Source organism: Pseudophryne corroboree, chromosome 1, assembly GCF_028390025.1.
Source record: "Pseudophryne corroboree isolate aPseCor3 chromosome 1, aPseCor3.hap2, whole genome shotgun sequence".
NCBI classification, from domain to species: domain Eukaryota; kingdom Metazoa; phylum Chordata; class Amphibia; order Anura; family Myobatrachidae; genus Pseudophryne; species Pseudophryne corroboree.
Window position 1 is genome coordinate 151,049,847 of NC_086444.1, and position 12,433 is coordinate 151,062,279.

A 12,433-nucleotide genomic window follows, 5' to 3' on the forward strand; every position below is an offset into this window, starting at 1 on the left:
TATGTGCGCACGCCCAAAACGGGGGCGCGGCCACACAAATTAGGGGGCGTGGCCACGCCTACATCATTTTAGTGGGCGGTGCGGCCCACAGACGCTACTGTACAGGGCGTCTGTGGCCGGCGACGTCACTTTTCGGGGCGTGCCCAGCACGCTTCCCTCAGCTCTCTCCCAGTGCGTGAATGGATGCCGCACGCATGCGCACGGCATCTTTACACACTGGGAGGGCAGGAAGCGGGCGGTTGTTCTAGCAGGGCGCCGCAAAAGGGGCAGGGCGGGTTTTGCCTGCTAAAAAACGGGCAGGGCGCGGCGCCCTGCTGAAACAGCCTAGAGTGAACACTACGTCATGTTTTCAGGATTTCTGTCTATGGAAGCATGTGAGATAATAACTGACCCAACATGATTCAAGAAATCCAGAAAACATGATCTGTTGAGGTCCGTGCTTGAAGTCTGGAGTTGCGAATCACTGCCATAGTATGATAATATCTCTGCCATACTTCATGTGGAGATGGCGGTATCTGGCTGGTGTGCATTGTCTGCTTTGCCCGTACAAATCCCTTCCGGCCACATCTCCGCAGTATCTTCCCATAAAGAAGAATGTTTATGGGAAGATAAGATTGTTATACTATATATTTTTCCTACACAGAATTACCCCTCCCTTTTAGCACCTGAGTGACATTACAATCTGATTGAGCAGCTTTCCATTTTGTGCATAATATTGATATGCCAAAGTACAGTATATTGAGCTGCTGGCAAATTATCTTGTAAAAGATACAGTGGTAAAAAGAAGCCTGCATTTTTAAATTCTAGAATAAAAGTTAATTGAAATCACATCTTCTCATAAAACCCGTGTTGCTGAATGCCTATTGGAAATTTTGTTGTTGTTGACCCATTTATATGATTTTCCATTGCATCCAGTGACTTTTGCAGCTGGTTCAGTGTAACATAACTACACGGTACGCCAGGCCTGGACAACCTGTGACTCTACAGCTGTTGTGAAAGGAATGCTAAAACTGGGACAGGGCATGCTGGGATGTGTAGTTTCACCACAGCTGCAGAGCCACAGGTGGGCCAGGTCTGCAGTACCTTCTCTGATCTGGGTCTTGCTTGGCAGCTAAGTTCAGTTTGATAACACTTCCACCTCTAGGTAGTTTACATCCCTGATTTCTCTAACGTCCTAGTGGATGCTGGGGACTCCGTCAGGACCATGGGGATTAGCGGGCTCCGCAGGAGACAGGGCACATCTAAAAAGCCTTTTAGGTCACATGGTGTGTACTGGCTCCTCCCCCTATGACCCTCCTCCAAGCCTCAGTTAGGTTTTTGTGCCCGTCCGAGAGGGTGCAATCTAGGTGGCTCTCTTAAAGAGCTAGTTAGAAAAGTTTTTTTTTAGGTTTCTAATCAGTGTCTCCTGCTGGCGACAGGAGCACTGCAACGAGGGACTTAGGGGAGAGACTTGCAACTCACCTGCCTGCAGGAGGATTGAAGTCTTAGGCTACTGGACACTGAGCTCCAGAGGGAGTCGGAACACAGGTCAGCCTGGGGTTCGTCCCGGAGCCGCGCCGCCGATCCCCCTTACAGACGCTGAAGAACGGCAGAACGGAGGTCCGGAAACAGGCGGCAGAAGACTTCAGTCTTCATAGAGGTAGCGCACAGCACTGCAGCTGTGCGCCATTGTTGCTACACGGCTCACGGATCTCGGTCACGGAGGGTGCAGGGCGCTGCTGGGGGCGCCCTGGGCAGCAATATAGAGTACCTTAGAGGCAAATAAATACATCACATATAGCCATTAAGGCTATATGTATGTATTTAACCCAGGCCAGTTTATTAGAAAAACCGGGAGAAAAGCCGCCGAAAAAGGGGCGGAGCTTATTCTCCTCAGCACTCGGCGCCATTTTCCTGCACGGCTCCGCTGGTGAGGAAGGCTCCCACGACTCTCCCCTGCACTGCACTACAGAAACAGGGTAACAAAGAGAGGGGGGGCATAAATTGGCGATATAATTATATATTGAGAGCGCATATATAGAAACAACACCTTCTAGGGTTGTTATATACAGTATAGCGCTTTTGGTGTGTGCTGGCAAACTCTCCCTCTGTCTCCCCAAAGGGCTAGGAGGGTCCTGTCTTCAATAGAGCATTCACTGTGTGGCTGCTGTGTGTGTCGGTACGTGTGTGTCGACATGTATGAGGACGAAGTTGGTGTGGAGGCAGAGCAATTGCCGATGATGGTAATGTCACCCCCTAGGGAGTCGACACCGGAATGGATGGCTTTGGTTATGGAATTACGTGATAATGTCAGCACATTACAAAAGTCAGTTGACGAAATGAGACGCCCGGCAAACCAGTTAGTACCGGTTCAGGCATCTCAGACACCGTCAGGGGCTGTAAAACGTCCCTTACCTCAGTCAGTCGACACGGGTACCGACACAGATGAATCTAGTGTCGACGGTGAGGAAGTAAACGTATTTTCCAATAGGGCCACACGTTATATGATCACGGCAATGTAGGAGGCTTTGCAGCTCTCTGATACTACTGGTACCTCAAAAAGGGGTATTATGTGGGGGGTTAAAAAACTGCCTGTATTTTTCCCAGAATCAGAGGAATTGAATGATGTGTGTGATGAAGCGTGGGTTACCCCCGATAGAGAATTGCCAATTTCAAAGAAGTTATTGGCATTATACCCTTTCCCACCAGAGGTTAGGGCGCGCTGGGAAACACCCCCTAGGGTGGATAAGGCGCTCACACGTTTATCAAAGCAAGTGGCGTTGCCGTCTCCTGATACGGCCGCCCTCAAGGATCCAGCAGATAGGAGGCTGGAAACTACACTGAAGAGTATATACACGCATACTGGTGTTATACTGCGACCGGCAATAGCCTCAGCCTGGATGTGCAGTGCTGGGGTAGTGTGGTTGGATTCTCTGACTGAAAATATTGATACCCTGGATAGGGACAGTATTTTATTGACTCTAGAGCAATTAAAGGATGCTTTTCTTTATATGCGAGATGCTCAGAGAGATGTTTGTACTCTAGCATCAAGAGTAAGCGCAATGTCCATATCTGCCAGAAGAAGTTTATGGACGCGACAGTGGTCAGGTGATGCGGATTCCAAGAGGCATATGGAAGTATTGCCATACAAGGGAGAGGAATTGTTTGGGGTCGGTCTTTCGGACTTGGTGGCCACGGCAACTGCCGGCAAATCCACTTTTTTACCTCAGACTCCTTCCCAACAGAAAAAGACACCGTCTTTTCAGCCGCAGTCCTTTCGCTCCTATAAAAAGCGACCAAAAGGACAGTCTTATCTGCCGCGAGGCAGAGGAAAGGGTAAGAAAGGGCAGCAAGCAGCCCCTACCCAGGAACAGAAGCCCGCCCCGGTTTCTACAAAGCCATCAGCATGACGCTGGGGCTGTACAAGTGGACTTAGGAACGGTGGGGGGTCGGCTCAAAAATTTCAGCAATCAATGGGATCACTCACAAGTAGACCCGTGGGTCCTGCAGATAATAATATCTCAGGGGTACATGCTGGAGTTCGAAAGGTCTCCTCCTCGCCGGTTCCTAAAGTCTGCTTTACCAACGTCTCCCTCAGAAAGGACGTTGGTTTTGGAAGCCATTCACAAGCTGTATTCTCAGCAGGTGATAGTCAAGGTACCCCTCCTACAACAGGGAAAGGGGTATTATTCCACACTATTTGTGGTACCGAAACCGGACGGTTCGGTAAGGCCTATTCTAAATCTGAAATCCTTGAACCTGTATATACAGAAATTCAAGTTCAAGATGGAGTCACTCAGAGCAGTGATAGCAAACCTGGAAGAGGGGGACTTCATGGTGTCCTTGGACATAAAAGATGCTTATCTACATGTCCCAATTTACCCTTCACACCAAGGGTATCTCAGGTTCGTGATACAAGACTGTCATTATCAGTTTCAAACGCTGCCGTTTGGTTTGTCCACGGCTCCTCGGGTCTTTACCAAGGTAATGACCGAAATGATGGTGGTTCTACGAAGAAAAGGCGTATTAATTATCCCGTACTTGGACGATCTCCTAATAAGGGCAAAGTCCAGAGAACAGCTGGAAGCCAGTGTGGCACTATCACAAGTAGTGCTTCGGCAACATGGGTGGATTCTAAATCTTCCAAAATCTCAATTGACTCCGACAACACATCTGTTGTTTTTGGGCATGATTCTGGACACGGTTCAGAAAAAGGTATTTCTCCCAGAGGAGAAGGCAAAGGAGCTATCCGAACTTGTCAGGAACCTCCTAAAACCAGGAACTGTGTCAGTACATCAATGCACGAGAGTCCTGGGAAAAATGGTGGCTTCGTACGAAGCGATTCCTTTCGGCAGATTCCATGCACGGACATTCCAGTGGGATCTACTGGACAAATGGTCCGGATCGCATCTGCACATGCATCAGAGGATAACATTGTCACCAAGAACAAGATTGTCTCTCCTGTGGTGGTTACAGACGGCCCATCTGTTAGTGGGCCGCAGATTCGGCATACAGGACTGGGTCCTGGTGACTACGGATGCCAGCCTACGAGGTTGGGGAGCAGTCACAAAGGGAAGAAACTTCCAGGGTGTGTGGTCAAACCTGGAAAAGTCTCTTCACATAAATATACTGGAGCTAAGAGCGATATACAATGCCCTAAGCCAAGCAAGACCTCTGCTTCAGGATCAGCCGGTGCTGATCCAGTCCAACAACATCACGGCAGTCGCCCACGTCAACCGACAAGGCGGCACGAGAAGCAGAAGTGCAATGACGGAAACTGCACGGATTCTGCGCTGGGCGGAGAATCATGTCGTAGCACTGTCAGCAGTGTTCATCCCGGGAGTGGACAACTGGGAAGCAGACTTCCTCAGCAGACACGACCTTCACCCGGGAGAGTGGGGACTTCATCCAGAAGTTTTCAACATGATGGTGAACCGTTGGGAAAAACCAAAGGTGGACATGATGGCGTCTCGCCTCAACAAAAAGTTGGACAGGTATTGCGCCAGGTCAAGAGACCCACAGGCAATGGCTGTGGACGCTCTGGTAACACCATGGGTGTACCAGTCAGTATATGTGTTCCCTCCTCTGCCTCTCATACCAAAGGTACTGAGAATTATACGGAAAAGAGGAGTAAGAACAATACTGGTAGCTCCGGACTGGCCAAGAAGAACTTGGTATCCAGAACTTCAAGAGATGCTCACGGAGGATCCGTGGCCTCTACCTCTAAGAAGGGACCTGCTTCAACAGGGACCTTGTATGTTCCAAGACTTACCGCGACTGCGTTTGACGGCATGGCGGTTGAACGCCGGATTCTAAAAGAAAAGGGCATTCCTGAGGAAGTTATTCCGACTTTAATTAAAGCCAGGAAAGATGTGACCGCACAACATTATCACCGTATTTGGAGAAAATATGTTGCGTGGTGTGAGGCCAAGAAGGCTCCAACGGAAGAATTTCAATTGGGTCGATTCTTACATTTCCTGCAAGCAGGATTGTCTATGGGCCTAAAATTGGGGTCCATTAAAGTTCAAATTTCGGCCTTATCAATTTTCTTCCAGAAAGAATTGGCGTCAGTGCCTGAAGTACAGACTTTTGTAAAAGGTGTACTACATATACAACCCCCAATAGTGCCTCCAGTGGCACCGTGGGATTTGAACGTGGTTCTAAATTTTCTCAAATCTCATTGGTTTGAGCCTTTAAAATCGGTAGATTTAAAATACCTTACATGGAAGGTAACCATGCTATTGGCCCTGGCTTCAGCCAGGAGAGTTTCAGAATTGGCGGCTTTGTCGTACAAAAGCCCATATCTGATTTTCCATTCGGACAGGGCAGAATTGCGGACACGTCCTCAATTTCTCCCTAAGGTGGTTTCGGCTTTTCACTTGAACCAGCCTATTGTGGTGCCTGCGGCGACTAGCGACTTGGAGGACTCCAAGTTACTGGACGTTGTCAGAGCATTGAAAATATATATTTCAAGGACAGCTGGAGTCAGAAAATCTGACTCGTTGTTTATATTGTATGCACCCAACAAGATGGGTGCTCCTGCGTCTAAACAGACGATTGCACGTTGGATATGTAGCACAATCCAACTTGCACATTCTGTGGCAGGCCTGCCACAGCCTAAATCTGTAAAGGCCCACTCCACAAGGAAAGTGGGCTCATCCTGGGCGGCTGCCCGAGGGGTCTCGGCATTACAACTTTGCCGAGCAGCTACGTGGTCAGGGGAGAACACGTTTGTAAAATTTTACAAATTTGATACTCTGGCTAAGGAGGACCTGGAGTTCTCTCATTCGGTGCTGCAGAGTCATCCGCACTCTCCCGCCCGTTTGGGAGCTTTGGTATAATCCCCATGGTCCTGACGGAGTCCCCAGCATCCACTAGGACGTTAGAGAAAATAAGATTTTACTTACCGATAAATCTATTTCTCGTAGTCCGTAGTGGATGCTGGGCGCCCATCCCAAGTGCGGATTGTCTGCAATGTTTGTACATAGTTATTGTTACAAAAATCGGGTTATTACTATTGTTGTGAGCCATCTTTTTAGAGGCTACTTCGTTTTGTTATCATACTGTTAACTGGGTTCAGATCACAAGTTGTACGGTGTGATTGGTGTGGCTGGTATGAGTCTTACCCGGGATTCAAGATCCTTCCTTATTGTGTACGCTCGTCCGGGCACAGTACCTAACTGAGGCTTGGAGGACTGTCATAGGGGGAGGAGCCAGTACACACCATGTGACCTAAAAGGCTTTTTAGATGTGCCCTGTCTCCTGCGGAGCCCGCTAATCCCCATGGTCCTGACGGAGTCCCCAGCATCCACTACGGACTACGAGAAATAGATTTATCGGTAAGTAAAATCTTATTTTCTGAAGGATGCTCAGATCTAAGCAGTGATTTACCTTCTTATACACACTTAGTTTTATAGTATTAAAACACATTGGTCATCTGCAATTGGAAGCAGCCATTTTGCGTGCTAAACCTAGTAGCATGAAGTTTGTTCATTCACTAGGAGCTTAACAATAGGACTAGTGTAGATTTGACCGGAAGGGGGGAATTCTGTTAGACCCGATAATTTACTAGGTGTGAAAAAAGGTGGTAGCCTCGGCCTCTCACGAACTATACTATTCAATTAGAGCCCTTTTTTCTCGCCCGATAAATTACCCTGTTATTGGACTTTAACACATACAATCCAGGATAAATTCCCGAACCTATGTGTTAACGGGTGCACCCGAAAGGAGGCTATTTATCAGGATTTCTGTTTGGGTCTGATCCTATCCAAAAACAAATCCAGGCTAATTGACTAGTCGCAGGGATCAATTAGCCTGCAGTAAATTACTGCAACTAATTGAATTCCCCCAGCAAAATGGGCCTTGATAAGAGACGCGTGTTGCTAGATTTGTTGAGCTGTAAGATGCATACAGCTTGGCAAGGGTAGCGATAGGTGCCTATAGGTATCCAGGTAAAAACGTAGTACAGTGTATGCACTTGCTTTACTCTGAGAGTGCAGTAGTACATGCACCCAGCTTCCTCCTGGAGGTGTGCTCTATAGTCATTAGGCAATTTATACACAATACAGTACAGTGCTAATAATAACTTAAAAGTTGCATTCACCATGTCAGAGTAAAATAGAACAAGAAGCAAAGACAAAATTATAACTTATCATGTTCCCTTTAAAATATCAAACAGGAACCTGCGTTATTACTGTGGACCAATTGCTACCAATGCAAATTGGTCATAGCAGCAGCAACATTACTATAGTATTAGCATAAATGGGAGGGGACTTGGATGCATTTAGCCAATCAGCAATGGCCTACGATTACCGTCATCAGTTTGTATTTTGGAACCAAGATCAAGGCCCTGCAAGTCATCCTCCTTTATCCCCCCATACAAATGATGTACATGCAATAAAAAAAAATAAACCCTCCGTGATCTGTCCAGTGTGTGGGGGATTTGATGATCTGTGTTCTTTCTAATATAATTTCTACCCTTTTACTTGAATGTAACTGAAGGGCGCGCTCGGAGCGTCTAGCATGTTATCATGTCTGCTGCGCTGGACATGGGTAAACTGCTGTTTTCATAAGTTATTGATTTAAGGGCAGTATGAGCTTCAATGTTATGGAAAAAATGAGTGTTTGTGCAGATGTTTCATTGTGATAGATCTATTATACTGCTATTAGAAGATTAATGGCTGATCCTCTTCATCTTCCGTGTCTCTAGAAAATTGAAATAAGAAGGGGAATATCATTTGGGCACTATGATTAGGGCAGGTAGGAGGGTCATTAATTTAAGAGAAGGGAGTCTTTGCAGCACATTATCAATCATCCCCCCGACGCACTTCTTGTGATGACCCAGCACTCCAGGCGCCCCCCTCCCAACGTTAATTAGAATTCATGACAAAATAGATGCAAGGAAGCATTCTGTACCCCTCATATTTTTCCAGAGAATTTATTGTTATTAGAGGATCCATTTGCTTAGTGTGATTTTTTTCATTACCGGCTTGTCAACCACTATAGATATTCTGGGGGAAATATAAACTCCTTAGATTGAGTGTCACTTTTGTTGACGGCTCCTGTAGTTTACCTTGGAGCTCGGCTAATGGCTCAAGTTCATAGCAACAGCACAGAAACACGTGGCAACTGCTGGAAGACAAATGAAGCGTGTTTATTGCTTTATTATAAAAAATACATAAATGGAAGGCTGCATTTGAATTTGATGAGCTCATTGCTAGTTTTTCCGGAGTGATTAAGTTATTTATTCCCCCCCTCCCCTCTTGTGCAAAAAGCGCTAATATTGACACCATGGAATAGAAATTAACGGCCGGATTTTTAGAAAGCAATATTTTTTGCTCTTGCGTTACCAGCGAATCATTTTGTTTTAATTCAAAGCGGTTTTATGCAATACTGAGCATTTAATAAACGGAAATGATCTTTGTTTTGTAGCACTTTGAATATTTATTTTTGATAAGAGCAGGGAAAGGTTGCAGAGCAAATTGCTGCATGTTTATTATTATTATTATTATTAGTGATATTTAGTTTTTTTTTTTATATATTTACATGTATATTACACTTTACAGTCTTCATTTGAGTGCAGTTTTGTTCTGGTATATTGGGGACGGTGTTAATTTTGCTTTGTGTATGAATAAGCTGAGCAGCGTGCCAGCGAGGATAGATAAAATAGCTGAGCACTTTATTATATCCAAAATTAATATATGGGGGGGATTTACACTTGTTGGGTGAGTGCAGAATTGTTTTTTCTCACTTACTGAGACAAGAAAGGAATCTCCATTGTAATATTGATCCAGACGTGCACTGATGGAAATGGCTTTTTGTCGATTTGGCTTTTTGTTGTTGCTTTTTGCATTTATTTTAATGTTGTTGTGTATTTCTTATTTTTATATTTTAACAATTTTCAGCATATCTCCGTAGCCAGCTGCGTAGCTTATAGATGGAAAGACCTGATTTCATGTGTAGTAGTCCATGTGTTTGTGGACTGATGAAGGTGCTGTACGTGACAGCTCCTAATAAAGTGATTAATATATTGTGGCTAGGGGCTTGCGTGATTTCTTGCTACTGAAGTGCGTTGTGCTAACTCTAATACAGTGGCAGGTAACACGATTTGTCTAGTGGTGTGGGTTTGAATATCAGCCCTTGTGATTATCTGATATGTATAACCGCTATATGTATGCATTAGCATCCTCCTCATGTGCTCACAGTATAACATTTACCTCAAAGGGGGAAGGAAGAGTCTTGCACAACCCTTCCTTCCTGATCTAGCCATGGTCACCTTGATTTTATAAGGTGATTGAGTGTTTTTTTGGAGACCACTGTAGTAGAAAAGCCCCCGGATGGGATACAGTGGTTTAGATGAGAGAATGCGCTAAACTGGACACTTGCATTCCCGAGAAGTGTGCTCTCTAATGCCAAATACTTTTTGGGACCCAGAGGCTTTCAGCAAACAATGTTTCTCTAACGTCCTAGTGGATGCTGGGGACTCCGTAAGGACCATGGGGAATAGATGGGCTCCGCAGGAGACATGGGCACTTTAAGAAAGAATTTAGATTCTGGTGTGCTCTGGCTCCTCCCTCTATGTCCCTCCTCCAGACCTCAGTTTGAATCTGTGCCCGGACGAGCTGGGTGCTGTTTAGTGAGCTCTCCTGAGCTTGCTATAAGAAAGTATTTTGTTAGGTTTTTTTATTTTCAGGGAGCTCTGCTGGCAACAGACTCCCTGCATCGTGGGACTGAGGGGAGAGAAGCAGCCCTACTCTCTGCAGATAGGTCCTGCTTCTTAGGCTACTGGACACCATTAGCTCCAGAGGGATCGCACACAGGATCTCATCCTCGTCGTCCGATCCCGGAGCCGCGCCGCCGTCCCCCTCGCAGAGCCGGAAGACAGAAGCCGGATGAAAGAAGCAAGAAGACTTCGAAATCGGCGGCAGAAGACTCCAGTCTTCACTGAGGTAGCGCACAGCACTGCAGCTGTGCGCCATTGCTCCCACACTACACCCACATACTCCGGTCACTGTAAGGGTGCAGGGCGCAGGGGGGGGCGCCCTGGGCAGCAATTAGAGACCTCTTTGGCAAAAGTTTACATATATACAGTTGGGCACTGTATATATGTATGAGCCCCCGCCAAAAATTGTACATGAAAGCGGGACAGAAGCCCGCCGTCGAGGGGGCGGGCTTCTTCCTCAGCACTCACCAGCGCCATGTTTTTTCTCCACAGCACCGCTGAGAGGAAGCTCCCCAGCCTCTCCCCTGCAGTTACACGGTAGAAGAGAAAAAGAGAGGGGGGGCACATAATTAGGCGCAAAAATCAATATAAACAGCAGCTACTGGGTTAACATTAAGTTACTGTGTTATTCCTGGGTTAATAGCGCTGAGGTGTGTGCTGGCATACTCTCTCTCTGTCTCTCCAAAGGGCCTTATGGGGGAATTGTCTTCAGATGAGCATTCCCTGAGTGGGTGGTGTGTCGGTACGTATGTGTCGACATGTCTGAGGTAAAAGGCTCCCCTAAGGAGGAGATGGAGCAAATATGTGTGTGAGAGGGTGTCTCTGTCGACAACGTCGACACCTGTTCGGATATGTGTAATTAAGTGCTAAGGTGAATTTATTGCACAAAAGATTAGAGAACAGACAGGGAATCTACCCATGTCTGTCCCTATGTCGCAGAGACCTTCAGAGTCTCTCAATGATCACTATCCAAAATAATAGACACTGATATCGACACGGAGTCTGACTCCAGTGTCGACTACGATAATGCAAAGTTACAGCCAAAATGGCAGAAAAGTATTCAATATATGATTATTGTAATAAAAGATGATTTGCATATCACTGATGACTCATCTGTCCCTGACACAAGGGTACACATGTTTAAGGGGAAGAAAGCTGAGGTAAATTTCCCTCCTCTCATGATGAAAAAGAGCGGGAATCTCCAGACAAGAGACTGCAGTTTCCCACAAAGAATTCTCAGGGAGTATCCTTTCCCCACTAGGGCCAGGATACGATGGGAATCTTCCCCTAGGGTGTCACGTTTGCCCAAAAGGTAGCCCTGACGTAACAGCTATTCTCAGGGATCCTGCAGATAGCGTGCACATTCTGGTACACTACTCAGACCGGCGGTTGTGTCGGCATGGGTTTATAGCGCTGTGGCAGCGTGGTCAGGTACCTTATCAGCAGAGATTGAGACCCTAGTATGTACATATATATATATATATATATATATATATATATATATATATATATATGAGATGCTGTCTTAAGAGATATATATATATATATATATATATATATATATATATATATATATATATATAAAAAACATGCCCAAAGAGACATGAGTCTACTGGGTCCTAGAGTCAAAGCTATGTCGATTTCTGCTTGACGTGTCCTGTAGAATATGCAATGGACAGATGATGCCGACTTGAGGCATATGGAAGGCTGAGGATTGTGTGGAGAAGGGTTCTCGGACCTGGTCTCCACAGCTATAGCTGGTAATTCTGATATTTTGCCTTATATTCCTGCACAGCCTAGGAAAGCACGACATTATCAAATGCAGCCTTTCGAACAAAGAAACAAGAAAGTCCGAGGTGCGTCCTTTCTTGCCAGAGGCGGGGGCAGAGGAAAGAAGCTGCACAACACAGCTAGTTCCCAGGAACAGAAGTCCTCCCCGGCCTCTACAAAATCCACCGCATGTCGCTGGGGCTCCACAGGCGGAGCTAGGCCCAGTGGGGGCACGCCTTCGTAAGTTCAGCCACAAGGGGGTTCACTCCCTGTTAGATCCCTGGGCAATAGATATTGTGTCTCAGGGATACAAGCTGGACTTTGAGGAGATGCCCCCTCACCGACGGCCCTGCCGGCTTCCCCCCACGAGAGGAAAACAGTGTTAACTGCAATTCACAAATTGTGTCTTCAACAGGTGGTGGTCAAGGTTCCCCTCCTTCAACAAGGAGGGGGTTATTATTC

General features: G+C 46.3%; 1 protein-coding gene across 2 annotated transcripts in view; it reads left to right on the plus strand.

Moving 5' to 3' along the window:
* AP3B1 (adaptor related protein complex 3 subunit beta 1) overlaps positions 1–12,433 on the plus strand; it is a 494,777-nt gene that overhangs the window by 116,523 nt on the left and 365,821 nt on the right. The window lies entirely within an intron of this gene.